The 17,575-nt window shown below is 37.7% G+C and overlaps 1 protein-coding gene and 1 pseudogene across 1 annotated transcript in view; one reads left to right on the top strand and one right to left on the bottom strand.

Annotated features, from left to right (window-relative positions):
* The window catches only part of LOC131345737 (NACHT, LRR and PYD domains-containing protein 3-like), a 566,556-nt pseudogene that overhangs the window by 23,591 nt on the left and 525,390 nt on the right, over positions 1-17,575 (bottom strand).
* LOC131345933 (zinc finger protein 709-like) overlaps positions 16,018-17,575 on the top strand; it is a 31,780-nt gene continuing 30,222 nt past the window's right edge. Inside the window, exons 1-2 of the mRNA XM_058379137.1 lie at positions 16,018-16,112; positions 16,202-16,246. The gene's annotated coding sequence lies outside the window, so the exon portion shown is untranslated. The remainder of the gene's footprint in view (positions 16,113-16,201; positions 16,247-17,575) is intronic.

The following is a 17,575-nucleotide window of genomic DNA, read 5'->3' as shown; positions in this document are numbered from 1 at the left end:
TTTCTGCTTCATCAGATTCAGCTCTCTAAAAGGAAGTGGAAACATGAAGGTGATGTCCTGATTTGCTTTTCCTTCAGTCCAGTCCAGAATGAACTTCTGCACAGAGACTGTTTTTCCAATTCCAGCAACTCCTTTAGTCAGGACAGTTCTGATGGACTTGTCCTTAAAGAGATCATTACAGTTGATGGGTGTCTCTTCTGTTGCTGGTCTCCTGGACACTGTCTCAATCTGTCTCACCTCATGTTCTTTATTGATGTCTCCACTCCAACCCTCTGTGATGTAGAGCTCTGTGTAGATCTCATTCAGAAGTGCTGAGGTTCCAGACTTTGAGATTCCTTCATTAATTCTTTTAAACCTTTCTCTCAGGTTGGATTTGAGTTTTTGCTGATTCTCAGAAATCAGGTCTAGCTCTGAGGAAAATAAATATTTATTATAAAAGCATCATACAATATTCTGTAATGTTTAAATTTCAGTACATTCATCCATTTTCTTTTTACTTGACATCTATATATTTTTCCATCGGGGTACTGATTTGGTATTTGTTTAGAAAAGTGATCCATATTTATTAAATTTATTATATTTAACCTCCTACAACCTGGCATCCTCATATGAGGACATCACATTTTTGGTTGTGTGCATCATAATACTTAATTCTTTGTAACTGGAACCTGTTGTACACAAAAAGAAGTGGCTTCATGTTCAAAGATAATATCTGGTTATTATATTTATTGGTTCCTCCTAACCCCAAATAGGTAGAAGAAATCTAAAATGCAAGCTCAGGTCTTAGGAGGTTAACATGAGACGAGCTTAAATAATATGAGGACTCTAATGTGATGTGAAACACTAAAATGATAATTTTGTACTTCTAAAATTAAATGGATTGTATAACTGTATCTCAGAGCTCTTACTGTTCTGCAGTGTGTTAGCAAGATCTGAGTGGTTCATGTTCTTCAGGACGTGCAGTGTGATCTTTAGAGCTCCCTCTCTGACATTGTGCAGATCCTCCTCCTCCTCCACCTCCCTCTTAGTGCATGCTGTGTAATCTGGACTCAGAAGCTTCCTAAACCTCTTTAGCTCATTCTTTATCAATGTGATGACTTTGTGTTCCAGATCCTAGTCAGAAACACACAGGAACAGACCACAGGGTTAAATAGTGAGAAATTATTCAGTTTCTTAAGGTAGAAACTTGTCACTATTCATTACAACACATCAAACGACATAACTGTCTAAATAACTGTATGGTTTGTTGTAATCATTTAAAATAAATTAGTAGATAACTATTTAGATAAATATCGAGAATTAATGCTGAACTAGTAAGGACAAGTTACACACACACACACACACACACACACCTTAAATATGGTTTCCAGATTCTTTGTTCTGTTCATTTCTTTGTATTCTTCCTTTTGAATTCTGTGGACAAAAAATACATGTAACAGAAATTATTAATCACAAACGGGATTAAGTGTGTGTATTTGGTGTGTGCCTGTTGCTGTCTCTATATATGTAACCAATATAATGTTTGTAGACACTCACTTTCCATAGTCTAGGTATTATATATCACCTATGTCTATAACATTTAATTTTGCAGATCCGAAATAAAACTGCACTAAAAAAGCACAAGGTGAAGAAGCCGGTATTTTAAAAAAATAAATAAATAAATAAAACTGAGTCTGAGACCTGAGTCTTTGTTACAACATTGTTGTGAAAGCCATCCTGTTCATTAAACAGTACATTTATTAACATTTCTGCTGCTGGTTCCGCTGCTGTTTTCTGTTGTGGAGGTTCCTCAGTCTTGTTTTTGTCTCACTTGAGACAGAAGTTTTACAGAAGGCTTTTATGCTCGGCATCAACCATATTTCACGTCAGCTCACAGATGTTAGACAAACTTGTCTGTGGTTTTGTAGTAAATGTGATGTAATGAAAAAAGCTAAATGTATGTAGCATCAGATACAGTCGGGGGTTGTAGTTCTTACGATTCGTGACTACAGTTCCTACCGGAGTCACTCACCCATGCACCAAATCCATTTTACACTTCAATCTCTCCACACTCCAACGTCCACTGTTAAAAGTTCTACACAAATAAAACTGAACTAAATGAATAAAAATGAATCTTTTCTAGTGATCAGTCCCCCTCTGAAAGTGTTTTCACATCTGCACTCCACAATTTCCTAATTGTTCTTGAAAATCTACAGTTCTGTTCATAAATAAATATTAACAGTAAATGTTAATAAATATAAACAGATGACCTGTTAGCTGATCGCTCTGAATTAACACACAAGCTTCACATGTAGGAGTTTGAATGATGTAAAACAAAGTTTTATTTAATAAATCTTCTTTACCTCAGATCAGTAGGAGGTTCTCGGCCTTTAAAGTCCATTGGAGGCTCTATCGAGACATCACTCTTCATGGAGACACAGCTGGGTTCTGGTGAGTCTGATCTCTTCTCCATCAGACTGAAACACACACAGACACTACAGTAGTTTTTTTTGTTATTTATTACACAGTCTTTCACTTCTTCACTTAGTGAGTGAATAAACTCTCCAGATCAATAATATCTGCTGGAACATCTGTAGCTGAACATCTCTCTGTCACATTTAACTGTACTGAGACAAGTAGAGCAAGATCAAGACGTCCAAATGAGTTGATGTTTTGTATTAGTGTGTGTGTGCAGCACAACACCTGCTGTGTTTCTGAGTTATTGTCTGTTTTGTACATTGACCACTTCAGACTAAATAAGGATTAATGTAGGAGCTTCAGGCTAACTGTGGTGTAGTTGTGTAGGATATTTACTGTTAATGCTTTAATGTGAAGAAGAACCTGTAGTTGGTGTAAATGTGTGAGTTTTGTTATTATTGTGTTCTCCGTATTGAATAACCTGAACATTAATAGCCTACATTGTGTCCATTTTAATGGGTCAGTGTCAGTGCTGCCTGAATGTCCAGCAGGGGGTGAATACTTATACACGGAGTTGTGTAGATAGGTCATTTTCAGAGAAACGACCCGTAATAAATATATAAATGATAATATTCCTAAAAGCTGAGTTAAATCCACTGAAATGTTGAGTTAGTGTAGATAAATAACACAGCTGTATATCTGACCCGCGCTGTGCTCCTGTTTCTCTCGGGTCAGATGGAGCTAAACGTCACTTCCTGTTTCTGTGTAGATTTCTCTTTATGAAGAAAGCTCTAGTGCTCTAACTGATCTTTACAGGTTTGAAGATGAATTAAAGTGAAGCTTTACTGTTTTATTCAACAACCAGCCTGTAGTGTAATCAGAGGTAGAAATTATCAAAGTACTTCTGTACTTTCCTCAAACATGTGATTTAGATGTTCTACTACCTCTGCTCCACTACATTACAGGGCAGAGTTTTTACTGTACTGTATAGAAGGATTGTCACAAGGCAAACTGATAGCATCACTTGCATGTTAATGCATAAAAAAAAATAATCCAGTAATATAACGTCTCTTCTTAATCTATTAGACAGGAGATTTTATACTTGATTTTCAGTTGTCTGTGTGACTCTATCACAACACTCTCTTGTCTGCCAGCAGCAGCTTGGATTGCCTGAGGATTACTAGTTTGGGACCTGTTTATACACGTCCCTGCAATGTAAATGTCTCTGTGATGAAATATGTTTCACCAGTTCATCCCTTTAACCCTAGAAATGTTTTGACATGCCATGAACATTGTTCTTATTTCAGTTCCCTATCAAGTGTAAATATGTTTAGTAATAAAACAGAATTTTAGAGATGGTGAGACCAGGGATGTGCTGGCAGGGGAGGCTCTGCCTCGCTTTCATCATGAAAATGTAAAAGTAAATAAATATATAAATAATAATGTTAAATGATAAATGAAATAAATATTTTTATCCACTGGTTTGTGCTATAAATGTAATCTCTGCATGATCGTTTCAAACATTTCATATTAAAAACAGCTGAATTTGGGATTTTCCTATTCAAATGCATTGGAGAGACGCGATGCACTGACGAGTTTATCTCTCACAAACGATGCATGCCTGTTGCTATCTCTCTGGATGTAACCAATATAATGTTTGTAGACACATATTATATATCCCCAATTGTTCTATAGTCTAGATAATATATTTGACCTATGTCTATAAGATTTAGTCTTGCTGATCTGACATTAATGATGTGTCGTTTGCGAATGAGCCGGCTCTAAAAGCTTTGTAGCGGACAAGAAGACCTGACTCTTGTCGGGGAGAGCCAAATCTTCAGCCACTCCTACTGAGAATCCATGTAGACAGGGGTGGGATTTTATTTTGATGGGCAAGTCAAGTCAAATCAAGTCAAAAGGCTTTTATCGTCATTTCAACCACATATAGTTGAAGTAGTACATAGTGAAATGAAACATCGGTTCTCCAGGACAGTATGTTTATGTAGGACCCTGGTGCTACATAAACAAACAACATATAATTACAAACACAGAAACAACAACACAGAGCTAGGACAGAAGTTTGTCCTAGCCACATAAAGTGCATAGTGTGCAACTAGGTGCAAACAGAGCAAAGACAATACAGTGTGGACACAGTAAGTACAAAAAAACGACACAAAAACACAGGACACACAGCGCCAAAAAGAAAATATGTGCAATGAATATTATATATATATATATATATATATAGCGGCCTCACAATATGTATTGTGCAAAAATGCAATAGCAGCGGTTGAGGTAGTGCAAATAGAGGTGAACAGAGCAGCGGATGAAATATTAACGGGGGTTGAGGTAATGCAATAAGTAGTGAACAATATATTGTGAGTCTGTTCACACAGGTGAGTGTGTGTGTGTGTGTGTGAGTGTGAGAGAGAGAGTCTTGTACAGTTCAGTCCTGGGTGTTGAGGAGCCTGATGGCTTGAGGGAAGAAACTGTTACACAGTCTGGTTGTGAGGGCCTGAATGCTTCGGTGCCTCTTTCCAGATGGCAGGAGGGTGAAGAGTGTGTGAGGAGTGTGTGGGGTCAGCCACAATGCTGTTTGCTTTACGGATGCAGCTTCTTCTTCTTCTTCTTTCGTCTTGTCTCCACAGTGAATCATCTCTCTCCACCTATCCCTATCTTCTGCATCCTCAACACTTGCCCCCACTAGCTTCATATCCTCATTTATTACATCCTTATACCTCCTCTTTGGCCTTCCTCTTTTCCAGCTCCATGTCCAACATTCTCCTACCAATATACTCACTCTCCCTCCTCTGGACATGTCCAAACCATCTTAACCTGGCCTCTCTAACTTTGTCCCCCAAACGTCCAACATGAGCCGTCCCTCTGATGTACTCGTTCCTAATCCTGTCCAACCGTCTCACTCCCAAAGAGAACCTCAACATCTTCAGCTCTGCTACCTCCAGCTCTGACTCCTGTCTCTGTCTCAGTGACACTGTCTCTAAACCATACAGCATGGCCGGTCTCACCACTGTCCTGTACACCTTCCCCTTGATTCTCACTGATATTCTTCTATCACACAGAACTCCTGACACCTTTCTCCACCCATTCCAACCTGCCTGGACTCACTCTTGAAAAAAATCAGAAATTTACATTTCTGTTCATAAATAAATAATAACAGTAAATATTAATAAATATAAATGGATGACCTGTCAGCTGACCGTTCTTCATGAACACACAAGCTTTACATGTAGGAGATTGAATGACATAAAGAGAGTTTTATTTAATAAATCATCAGTACCTCTGAACAGTAGGAGGGTCTTTGCCTCTAAATAAGTGTGGGGGATTCATCGAGTTGTCACTCTTCAGGGAGACACAGCTGGGTTCTGGTGAGTCTGATCTCTCCTCCATCAGACTGAAACACACACAGACACTAAAGTAGTTTTTTTTTATATTTATTATTACAGTCTTCCACTTCTTCACTTAGTGAGTGAATAAATTCTCCAGATCAATAATATCTGCTGGAACAGATCTTTAGCTGAACATTACTTTTTTCTGATGTTTTCTCAGGTCATTAGTCAGTAAACACACTTTTGTGAGTCTGATCTTTCATTGTTGCTGAATATGATCAGATATTTTTTCTCTCACCTTTTGTCTGACTTTTTGTCTGATTCTGTCGAGAGGCTCTGTTTGTTTTCCATGTTGGAAATCCTGTGTTCATAAACACACACACACACACACACACACACAAACAAGACAAACGGTGGTTATTAAAAAACTGAAGGAAACTAAACCAGAATTAATTTAGTGGTTTGTAACTTGGAAGTAAAGTGTGAAATTTCCTTTTCTTGGAGCACAAACACTCTCCGTATTCAGTTTTCATTAGAAAAGGATCTCTCTGTCACATTTAACTGTACTGAGACAAGTAGAGCAAGATCAAGACGTCCAAATGAGTTGATGTTTTGTATTAGTGTGAGTGTGCAGCACAACACCTGCTGTGTTTCTGAGTTATTGTCTGTTTTGTACATTGACCACTTCAGACTAAATAAGGATTAATGTAGGAGCTTCAGGCTAACTGTGGTGTAGTTGTGTAGGATATTTACTGTTAATGCTTTAATGTGAAGAAGAACCTGTAGTTGGTGTAAATGTGTGAGTTTTGTTATTATTGTGTTCTCCGTATTGAATAACCTGAACATTAATAGCCTACATTGTGTCCATTTTAATGGGTCAGTGTCAGTGCTGCCTGAATGTCCAGCAGGGGGTGAATACTTATACACGGAGTTGTGTAGATAGGTCATTTTCAGAGAAACGACCCGTAATAAATATATAAATGATAATATTCCTAAAAGCTGAGTTAAATCCACTGAAATGTTGAGTTAGTGTAGATAAATAACACAGCTGTATATCTGACCCGCGCTGTGCTCCTGTTTCTCTCGGGTCAGATGGAGCTAAACGTCACTTCCTGTTTCTGTGTCGATTTCTCTTTATGAAGAAAGCTCTAGTGCTCTAACTGATCTTTACAGGTTTGAAGATGAATTAAAGTGAAGCTTTACTGTTTTATTCAACAACCAGCCTGTAGTGTAATGACTATGATGGTAATAAATCTAATAAAACACAGAGTTATGTTACTAACACACACAGAACACACAGTCTCTGTGTGGTTATATAACCCAGTGTGATGACGCAGTTCACTTACTGAGAAATATCCGGGGAAAAAGTCACAAAATTAACTATATACATTAATATTTCATTAAAATACAGCAACACTCTTCTTCATATCGTGTACATTTATAACATTAATGTATTGTACTTTTAAATAAATAAGTAATTCCTCCGTTCGTCTTGAAATAGCGCCACTGTTTCACTTTCAGTTAAACCGGTGTGTCCTGAGGTAATCCGCTCACCTGCTGAGACACCTGCTGGCCACAGTGTGTAACTGCACCAGACAAAAACAGCTCAATGTCAGAGATTCAACTATTTCCGTCAATAGTGTCAGTCTAAAAGCGTCCTAACTGCTGCTCATACTGTGACCCGGTGCAGTGTAACACCCTGAGGGAAGCACAATCTGCTCTATTCCTCATACATGATGCTTATGTTTCTATAGTAACAGATCATTTGCTAATAGATAGATAGATAGATAGATAGATAGATAGATAGATAGATAGATAGATAGATAGATAGATAGATAGATAGATAGATATATAGATGCTTCCAGCAGTATCCACAAGCACAGGTAATAATACAATAAGAAGGAATATAACAAACGAAAATACTAAATACCAGAATTTAAAGGTAGGAAAATATAACAAATATCATAATATAACACAAATTTAACAAAATATAACAAAAATATGACAAATAACCTATAATAAAATAAATATAACAAAAATACTAAATACAGAGAATTATTAAGGTAGAAACCTTAAAAGGAACCAGGCTTTACGTAGTAAATAACGTAAATGTTAATAATGTCCTTTCTACAGCAGTTTATAATGAAGTAAAATTCATAGAACAACAACTAATCGTCCCTGGACATGTGAACCACACAAGATATCACATTACACTGTCAGATTAAAGATTAGGAGAGTAAAAGAGAAACCAGCAGACACTCAGAAAGAGAATGCAGATAAAAGCAACACCACACCCTCAATAAGTATGGAGGGAGGAACACTGAGCAGCTCCTCTGCAAACTGTACTGAAGCATTACATGATTTGATTTCTGTACCAGGAAACATTACAAGAAAAACATTAGAAGGAAAACTCAAGAAAGCTTTTCATGGCTCAGATCTCCTGAACTGAATCATATAATGAGGGGGAAATCTGTGATAATGAATCAGTGCACAGTAAATACACATTATCACAATTAAAATTTAATCATTTATAATTTGAATCTTTATATTTCTGTAAAGCTGCTACAATAATACAATTAAGCTGTTTACAAATTAAATTCAGAATTTATTCAGAATTGATTGTATTTTATTGTTGGGGAAGCTAATGATGTGATGAGGTTATCCGTGAGTTCATGACAAGAATCACATGACCTTGTTTTTGGGTTTTGTTCTTACATTTCTAGACAAACCTGTTTGAACACATAAGACATTCAACAATGCTTCAGTTAGAGACACATTCAAAACTTTCTCATTCTATTAAGTTTAATTATTAAATGAGAAGATATATACACTGTATATATATATATATCTTTTCATTTAATACATTACTGACACATAATAATTATAATTAATTATAATTAAGATAATTAGAGGTATATAATATATACCGCTATATATTATATATATATATATATATATATATATATATATATATATATATATATATATATATATATAAATGTACATGGTACATTGGTAACTTTCTGTACTGTAGTTATACAGGTTGAGTCAAAATGTGAAAAGAGAGTTTGGATCAAAATCTAAAGTTTACAGTAATTAATAATCTAATCTCCTTGTGTTACAGTTAAGAGAATGCTACAGCGTACATTTTACATTATATATTATACAGTGTACCTTATTGTGTCATGTGTCTTTATGTTTCTTCAAGTCACACAAAGATAAAACACAAAATCTGACTCTGTGTCCTTAAATAATTCATTTATAATGCTATCTTTTCATAAAGAGCTTAATTTGGTCTTAGTGACAAGTTACAACATTTTTATAATTATATACAGGTTTTATACCATATTTATATATTTATAAACAAATGGAAATGTACTCACTGAGTTTCATCCAGCAAACCAAAGTGTTACTGCCCTTTAAACTGGTTTGACCTGATTTACTTTTCAAAGGTGGAGAATAAAATGGAATTTGTTTTCACAAAACAGCAGGCATGTACAGGGGTTGGACAATGAAACTGAAACGCCTGGTTTTAGACCACAATAATTCATTAGTATGGTGTAGGGCCTCCTTTTGCGGCCAATACAGCATCAGTTCGTCTTGGGAATGACAGATACAAGTCCTGCACAGTGGCCAGAGGGATTTTGAGCCATTCTTCTTGCAGAATAGTGGCCAGGTCACTACGTGATGCTGGTGGAGGAAAACGTTTCCTGACTCGCTCCTCCAAAACACCCCAAAGTGGCTCAATAATATTTAGATCTGGTGACTGTGCAGGCCATGGGAGATGTTCAACTTCACTTTCATGTTCATCAAACCACTCTGTCACCAGTCTTGCTGTGTGTATTGGTGCATTATCATCCTGATACATGGCACCGCCTTCAGGATACAATGTTTGAACCATTGGGTGCACATGGTCCTCCAGAATGGTTCAGTAGTCCTTGGCAGTGACGCGCCCATCTAGCACAAGTATTGGGCCTAGGGAATGCCATGATATTGCAGCCCAAACCATCACTGATCCACCCCCATGCTTCACTCTGGACATGCAACAGTCTGGGTGGTACGCTTCTTTGGGGCTTCTCCCGGATGTGGGAAAGACAGTGAAGGTGGACTCATCAGAGAACAATACATGTTTCACATTGTCCACAGCCCAAGATTTTCGCTGCTGGCACCATTGAAACCGACGTTTGGCATTGGCACGAGTGACCAAAGGTTTGGCTATAGCAGCCCGGCCATGTACATTGACCCTGTGGAGCTCCCGACGGACAGTTTTGGTGGAAACAGGAGAGTTGAGGTGCACATTTAATTCTGCAGTGATTTGGGCAGCTGTGGTTTTATGTTTTTTGGATACAATCCGGGTTAGCACCCGGACATCCCTTTCAGACAGCTTCCTCTTGCGTCCACAGTTACTCCTGTTGGATGTGGTTCGTCCTTCTTGGTGGTATGCTGACATTACCCTGGATACCGTGGCTCTTGATACTTCACAAAGACTTGCTGTCTTAGTCACAGATGCACCAGCGAGACGTGCACCAACAATTTGTCCTCTTTTGAACTCCGATATGTCTCCCATAATGTTGTGTGCATTGCAATATTTTAAGCAAAACTGTGCTATTACTCTGCTAATTAAACCTTCACACTCTGCTCTTACTGGTGGAATGTGCAATCAATGAAGACTGGCCACCAGGCTGGTCAAATTTAGCCATGAAACCTCCAACTCTAAATTGGCCAGTGTTTCAGTTTCATTGTCCAACCCCTGAATATATAAACTCCACCAGGAACAAGCATTTGATGAACTTGATCATGTCTATTTATTTATTTAATATTAAACTCTTGAAGTCTCTGATGAAGGAGAGTATATTTAGAGGCAGATTTTATACTAAAGGAGTCTTAGTGATTCAATTGAAATGAGAAGAGGGATCAGGAAAGCATGATTATTACCTGCAGATATATAGCTTTTTTTTCTTTTTTTTGTTTAATAAATAAATGTTTATTAGGAATGAACAGGTATGGTGTATGCAAATAAATTTAAGGTACATTTAATTTCTAACATAACAATGAACAAAAATACCCCAAAAAAACCTCTGCAAAGTTTGTGGGGTTTTGCTGAACAGAATTCAATATTTTTTCAGGAGTACTATAGAACATTAGTTTATTAATCCAGAGTTTTCTTTCTGGGGGATTTTCTGATTTCCAGTTTTTGAGCATACTTTTTTTTGCTGCAGTTCTTGCTAACAAGATAAAATACTTTTCATGATGATGTGAAGTGAACTAACATCACCCAGTATCCACACTTTACGGTCAAAGTCATGATTCTTTGATATTTCAGAGATTATTGCTATTACATATTTCCATAAAGCTTCTAGAACTGGACAGCTCCAGAGCATGTGAAGAAGAATCCCAGCAGACGTTTCACATCTTTCACACATGGCCGAGATTTCACCATTAAGTTTGTTTATTCTGTAGAGGGTTTAATATGCTCTGTATAAGATGTGTTCTGTGTTCGGTAAATACCAATGCAGTTTGTGAATTTTCCAGGAGAGTACCCCAATCACTATCATCATAAAAGCACTCCAGATCTGCACTTCCATTTTTGTTTTATTGAAGACTTATGCTAGGCTAGGAGATTATTAATGAGGATGCTATATATGGAAGATAGGCCTTTCGTAGAAGTATGTCTGGCACCAAGCAATTGATTTTCAAGGGGGGATTTCTCAGATATTTTATAAAGAAGATGTTAGATATATATCTTTCATAAATTATATATAAATTATATGCATATAAACATATATATATATATATATACATATGTATATCTTTCATAAATTATTGTAAATATGCAACTATGCACTTCTGGTTAGATGCTAACTGCATTTCATTGGCTTTGTACATGTGCTTTCTAAATAAAGTTAATAAATAAATAAATAAATAAAGTTTAATCTAATCTAATCTAATCTAATATAATCTAATATAATATAATATGATTTTTTACACTATTTAAGCAGAACACTGCTCCACTCAGTACAGACTAAGGATATTTGTGTAAACAAGATGCAGCACGTTCGTCACTCTCCTCGCGCATGGTTACAGCCCCAAAGAACCCATAAAGTGCCTTCTTAGCATTAGCATTAGGGGGAAAATACATGCCAACTATAAGGACACAATAGTGAATTCTTGGGTTGGGATCATCAGTAACATTGAGCTAGAACATTTTTTACAGTCTCAGGAGACACATTAAATTAATTCTAATTTAAGACAGGAATGTTGCAAGTTTGTGTCTCTTGAGAGAGTAAAAATGCCTTTTGTTTTCTGTCTTCAAACACCAAGCGGAGGAAACTCACTTTGGGTCTTTTTAATATCCAGCTCATCTTCACTTAAAGGTACGTAATTAAGTATGGCAAACATTCAGCTTTTACATTGTGTATGAGCAGCAAGATGTTAAGTAATTCTTCCTCTGCTGTTAATTTTATGTGATAAGTGTATTTTAGTTAGCTTTTTGATGGAGAAGATTTTAGCTTTAGACGTGGGCATCCAGAAACTAAATAATGTTACAACATTATAACTGACAACATTCCTGGCAGAGTGCTCAGGGAATGTGCAGAACAGCTAGCGGATGTCTTCACTGACATCTTCAACATTTCCCATGATCCTCCATCTGGCCATAACCCACCTGGACAAAAACGACACATATATATGAATGCTATTCATAGACTTTAGTTCAGCATTCAACACAATCATCCCTCAGCACTTGAAGCTGAGTCTGCTGGACCTGAACACCTCCCTCTGCAACTGGATCCTGGATTTCCTGACTGGGGGACCTCAGTCATTTCAGATCGAGAACAATATCTCCAGCACCACCACACTGAGCACTGGAGCTCCTCAGGGCTGTGTGCTCAGTCCACTGCTGTTCACTTTGCTGACTTATGACTGTGCAGCAATGAACAGATCCAACCACATCATTAAGTCAGCATACAGAGAGGAGGTGCAACACCTAACAGCCGGGTGCAGAGCCAACAACCTCTCCCTGAACGTTGACAAGACCAAAGAGATGGTTGTTGACTTCAGGAGAGCAAAGAGTGACCATTCTCCGCTGTTCATCGACGGATCCTCAGTGGAGATCGTCAAGAGCATCAAATTCCTTGGTGTCCATCTGGCGGAGAACTTCACCTGGTCACTCAACACCAGCTCCATCACCAAGAAAGCCCAGCAGCGCCTCTACTTCCTGAGGAGGCTGAGGAAGCCCCTGTTCTATTTGCACTACCTCAACTGCTGCTGTTGTATTTTTGCACAATATTTTTGCACAATACTTTTTTACATCATTTCATTTTATCTTATTTTATTTCACTTACATTCCGTTACACATGTTCTTTTCTTTCTTTTTCAGCGCTAAGTGTCCCGTGTTGTTTTGTGTTGTCTTTCTTGTATTTATTGTTTTTTGCACTGTCTTGTCTATGTTCTGTTTGCACCTAGCTGCACACTGTGCACTTTACGTGGCTAAGACAAACTTCTGTCCTAGCTCTGTGGTGTTGTTTTGTGTTGAACTCTATGTTGTTGTATGTTTCTGTAGCACCAGGTCCTGGAGAAATGGTGTTTCATTTCACTATGTACTGTGCCAGATATATGTGGGGGAAATGACAATAAAGCTTCTTGAATCTTGAATTAAATTCAATCAGTAGTCCTGACCTCAGTAGTGATGAAGTGCTTTGAAAGGCTAATCAGAGACTTCTTCCCTACCTGACACCCTGGACCCACTACAGTTCGCCTACCAGCCCAACCGTTATACAGAGGACATCATCGCACACCTCCATCACACAGCCCTCAGCCACCTGGACAGCAGAAAGGGGAATTATGTTAAGACGCTCTTTGTTGCGTACAATTCAGTGTTTAACACCATAATTCCCTCCATAATCACCACTAAGTTGGATATCCTGGGTACCTAGGTGATAGGTGGATCACATCACACAGGACGTGTCATGTCAACACCCTGGTGAAGAAGGCCCATCTTTACCAATCTTAGACGCCTAAAGGACTTTAAAATGCCCTCAAAGGTGCAAAAGACATTCTACACCTGCACCATTGAGAACATCCTGACGGGAAGTATCACAACCTGGTTTGGAAACAGCACCAAACAGGACAGGCAAGCTCTCCAGAGGGTGGTGCGATCAGCCGAGCGTACCATCCGCACCGAGCTTCCTGACTTGGACACCATATACAGCAAGTGGTGCTGGACCAAGGCCAGGAAGATAATGAAGCCATCTCAACAATGGACTCTTCTCTCTGTTGAGGTCAGGGAAATGTTTCCGCTCCTTAAAGGCAAATACAGAGCGAATGAGGAGGAGCTTCTTCCCACAGGCCATTTGAGCCCTTAACCAGAACACCTAGAACCTGGACTTTCTGGACTTTCTCACACATGACATTCTACCTCAGCTGATTGTTGCACACACAATAACTGCACAACTCTGCACAGGTCACACTCACTGAACATCTGTTTATATGCATACTGCACTGTCACTTTACTCCCTGACATTCCTCTTAAAACTGAATAAACTGCCTTTTTATACTGTATCTATATATATTTTACATATATGTACATATTGTGTTTTTCTTATATATTATATATTATTATATATATTGTATCTTTATATATACACTATCAGTGAAAAGTTTGGACACTCCTTCTAATCCCATGGTGTTTCCTGATGTTTATTTCTCTCTACATTGTAAAACAATGCTGAAGGCGGCCGAAATCCACAATAATGTCCTTTGAACAGTTGATATTGAGATATATCTGCTACTGATGCTCTGTAAAGCCTTCATAACGCCTCTCATCTGAGGCGCTGTTAATTGGTGATTTCTGAGGCTGGTCACTCTAAATGAACTTCTCCTCTGCAGCAGAGGTCAGTTTTGGTCTTGCTTTACTGGGATGGTCTTCATGTGAGCCAGTTTCATCACGGGGCTTGATGGCTTTTGCAAATGCACTTGACAATACTGTTTAATTTCTATGCTAGTTTTTATTTTTTCTCTCAATATTTTATCTATATCCCTATATTTTCATGTCTAAACACACTAAATTTACTCTATTCTTCTTTCTTCAAAACAAAGGACAGTCGTAAAAAGCATTTCACTACATGTTGTACTGTGTATGATTTTATATGTGACAAATAAAATTTGAAATTGAATTTGCCTGTACTGTCTTGTTTTGTATTGTCTGTTTGGACCGTCTTTTTGTCTCACACTGTTTGCACTAGGTTGTACACGTTGCACTTTATGTGGCTAGGACAACTTACATTCAGTCCTTAGCTCTGTGTTGTGTTATGTAGCTCAGCTGCTTTGAGACAATGCTCTTTGTTAAAAGCACTATACAAATAAAATTGAATTGAATTGTTGTTCTATGTAACACCAAGGTCTTGGATGAAACGCTGTTTCATTTCGTTGTGAACTGTGTCAGCTATATATTGTTGAAATGACAATAAAAGCTTCATGACTTGACTTAAATTTAATTAAATGCCACAACATTTTGATGACACTAAACTGCAGAGCCTGTCGAAATATGCAAGGGTTCTCTGACTTAGACTAAAGGCTGATCTTAACAGACTGTACAGCTCACAAACAGTAAAGAATGAAAGTAAATCTCCTGGATAGATTCTCAGCTTTTTGGTCCAGAAGGATCTGATCCAGACTGTTCCTGATGTGACAAAGTTTCTTCACCTGGTGCTCCCTGTTCCAGATAAAACAGCATCCATGGAAAGGTCATTCTCTGCATTGAAAAGACTGGACACATACATAAGGAATAGGACAGATCCAGGATGACCTTCCTCCATGGTGATAATCTCCAGAGAGGTGGAGAGACTTTTAAAACTAAAGGAAAATAACGAGGACTTTTGCAAGAATGTGATGGAGATTTTTGTGGAGAAGGACATGGCACATGGGCTTCATATGCAAATTAAGATATAAGACCATATACAGTTTTATAAAAAAATGGGATCAGACTAAAAAAAACAAAAAACATATAATTAAAAAAAAATTTAAGCTTAAATAAAAATATTTTTTGTTTTTTCTTGTTATCCTTTTGTTAAACAGTCTGTATTAAAATAGATTAAAGCTTCAGAATGAAAAGCTTTTAAAAACAACTAAATATTTCAATTAATGTCAAAATGGAACTTTTTATTTGTTTACTACTTTATTCTTTCATTTGTATTAAATGAGTTTCTAGATGAATTTATTTATAATTTACAAATTGTAATTCTGACTGTAAAAGTCAGCCATGAACCTCACCTGGTGAGTATCAGAAGTGTCCAGCAGGCGGCGCTGTGAACGTTAGCGCCGCTGTAAAGTCACAACAGAAGCGGAGCTGCAGTGATCTTTGTCGCTGAGGTAATCATCTCAGGGTGAAATATTACTGCCTGGGATTTTACACTAACACACGGGATCGGTTTAAAGATAAACCATTGTCTGTGTTTCAGGATGTTCACTAAGATCTACACCTGAGCTGAGTTAAAAATCCTGAGGTAAGTTAAAAACGGCTAACAGTTAGTGGCTGAATCCCAAATGACTTCCTGCTCCCTTCCAAGTGCACTACACCAGCGCAGGGCACAGGGGCGCTTCCACACTATGTAGTGCACTAAATAGTCACAGTGGAGAGAATTGAGACTCTGTGTTAGTGAAAACATTACAGTGTGATGTGGCTAAAACCTGCCTAATGTTAATATTATTTCTTCTTAATCGACATTAATGTTTAAATATCTGGTGGATTATTTAATATTTACTGATTTAAATTATTTACAGTCAATGTGTCTAAAGAGGAGCAGGAGTTTATTCTGATATCTGGGTTTATTCATCTTTCCAAGAAATACAGATTTATTATTTGATTTATTCTGATATTGTTTAGGCCAAATCAGAGAATTAAAAGGTTCTTAATAAAATTAATGTTTTTATTTTGACTAAAGATTCAGCTGATAATTTTCTAAAGTCAGAAATGATCAAGAACTTCACGTCTCTGTATGAAAATAGTATGAAAGTTCTACAGAAAATAGACAGAATTAATATAATTTGATAATAAAGATTATAACTGATTAGTTGGATTGTGCTATAACTCACACAGTGGTGTAACTTCACTTTAAATAAAAACTAAAGGCTGTATCTGACTGTATCTGTGACTGGATGATGGACAGTGAAGTGAAAACATCTCTGACCTTTAGGAATCAATTACACATTAATCATTCTGTTTTAATACACTGACCAGGCTTAACATTATGACCACCTGCCTAATATTCTGTTGTTTCCACCTTTTGCTGCCAAAACAGCCCTGACCCGTCCTGCACTGTGTGTTCTGACCCCTTTCTATCAGAACCAGCATTAACTTCTTCAGCAGTTTGATCAACAGTAGCTCGTCTGTTGGATCGGATCACACGGGCCAGCCTTCTCTCCCCACGTGCATCAATGAGCCTTGACCGCCCATGACCCGGTCACCGGTTCACCACTGTTCCTTCCTTGGACCACTTTTGATAGATACTGACCACTGCAGACCGGGAACACCCCACAAGAGCTGCAGTTTTGGAGATGCTCTGATCCAGTGGTCTAGACATCTATTTGGCCCTTTTGGTCAAACTCGCTCAAATCCTTACACTTGTCCATTTTTCCTGCTTCTAACATCAACTTTGAGGACAAAATGTTCACCTGCTGCCTAATATATCCCACCCACTAACAGGGGCCATGATGAGGAGATACTCAGACTGATTCACTTCACCGGTCACTGGTCATAATGTTATGGCTGATCAGTGTTGATATCGTATATTAACATTTCTGGCATTTGGTATATAAATCTGGTATGTTAGTCA

Source organism: Hemibagrus wyckioides, linkage group LG25 (genome assembly GCF_019097595.1).
Source record: "Hemibagrus wyckioides isolate EC202008001 linkage group LG25, SWU_Hwy_1.0, whole genome shotgun sequence".
NCBI classification, from domain to species: Eukaryota; Metazoa; Chordata; class Actinopteri; order Siluriformes; family Bagridae; genus Hemibagrus; species Hemibagrus wyckioides.
The sequence above is the reverse complement of the archived record's forward strand: the minus strand, read 5'-3'. Positions and strand labels throughout refer to the sequence as shown.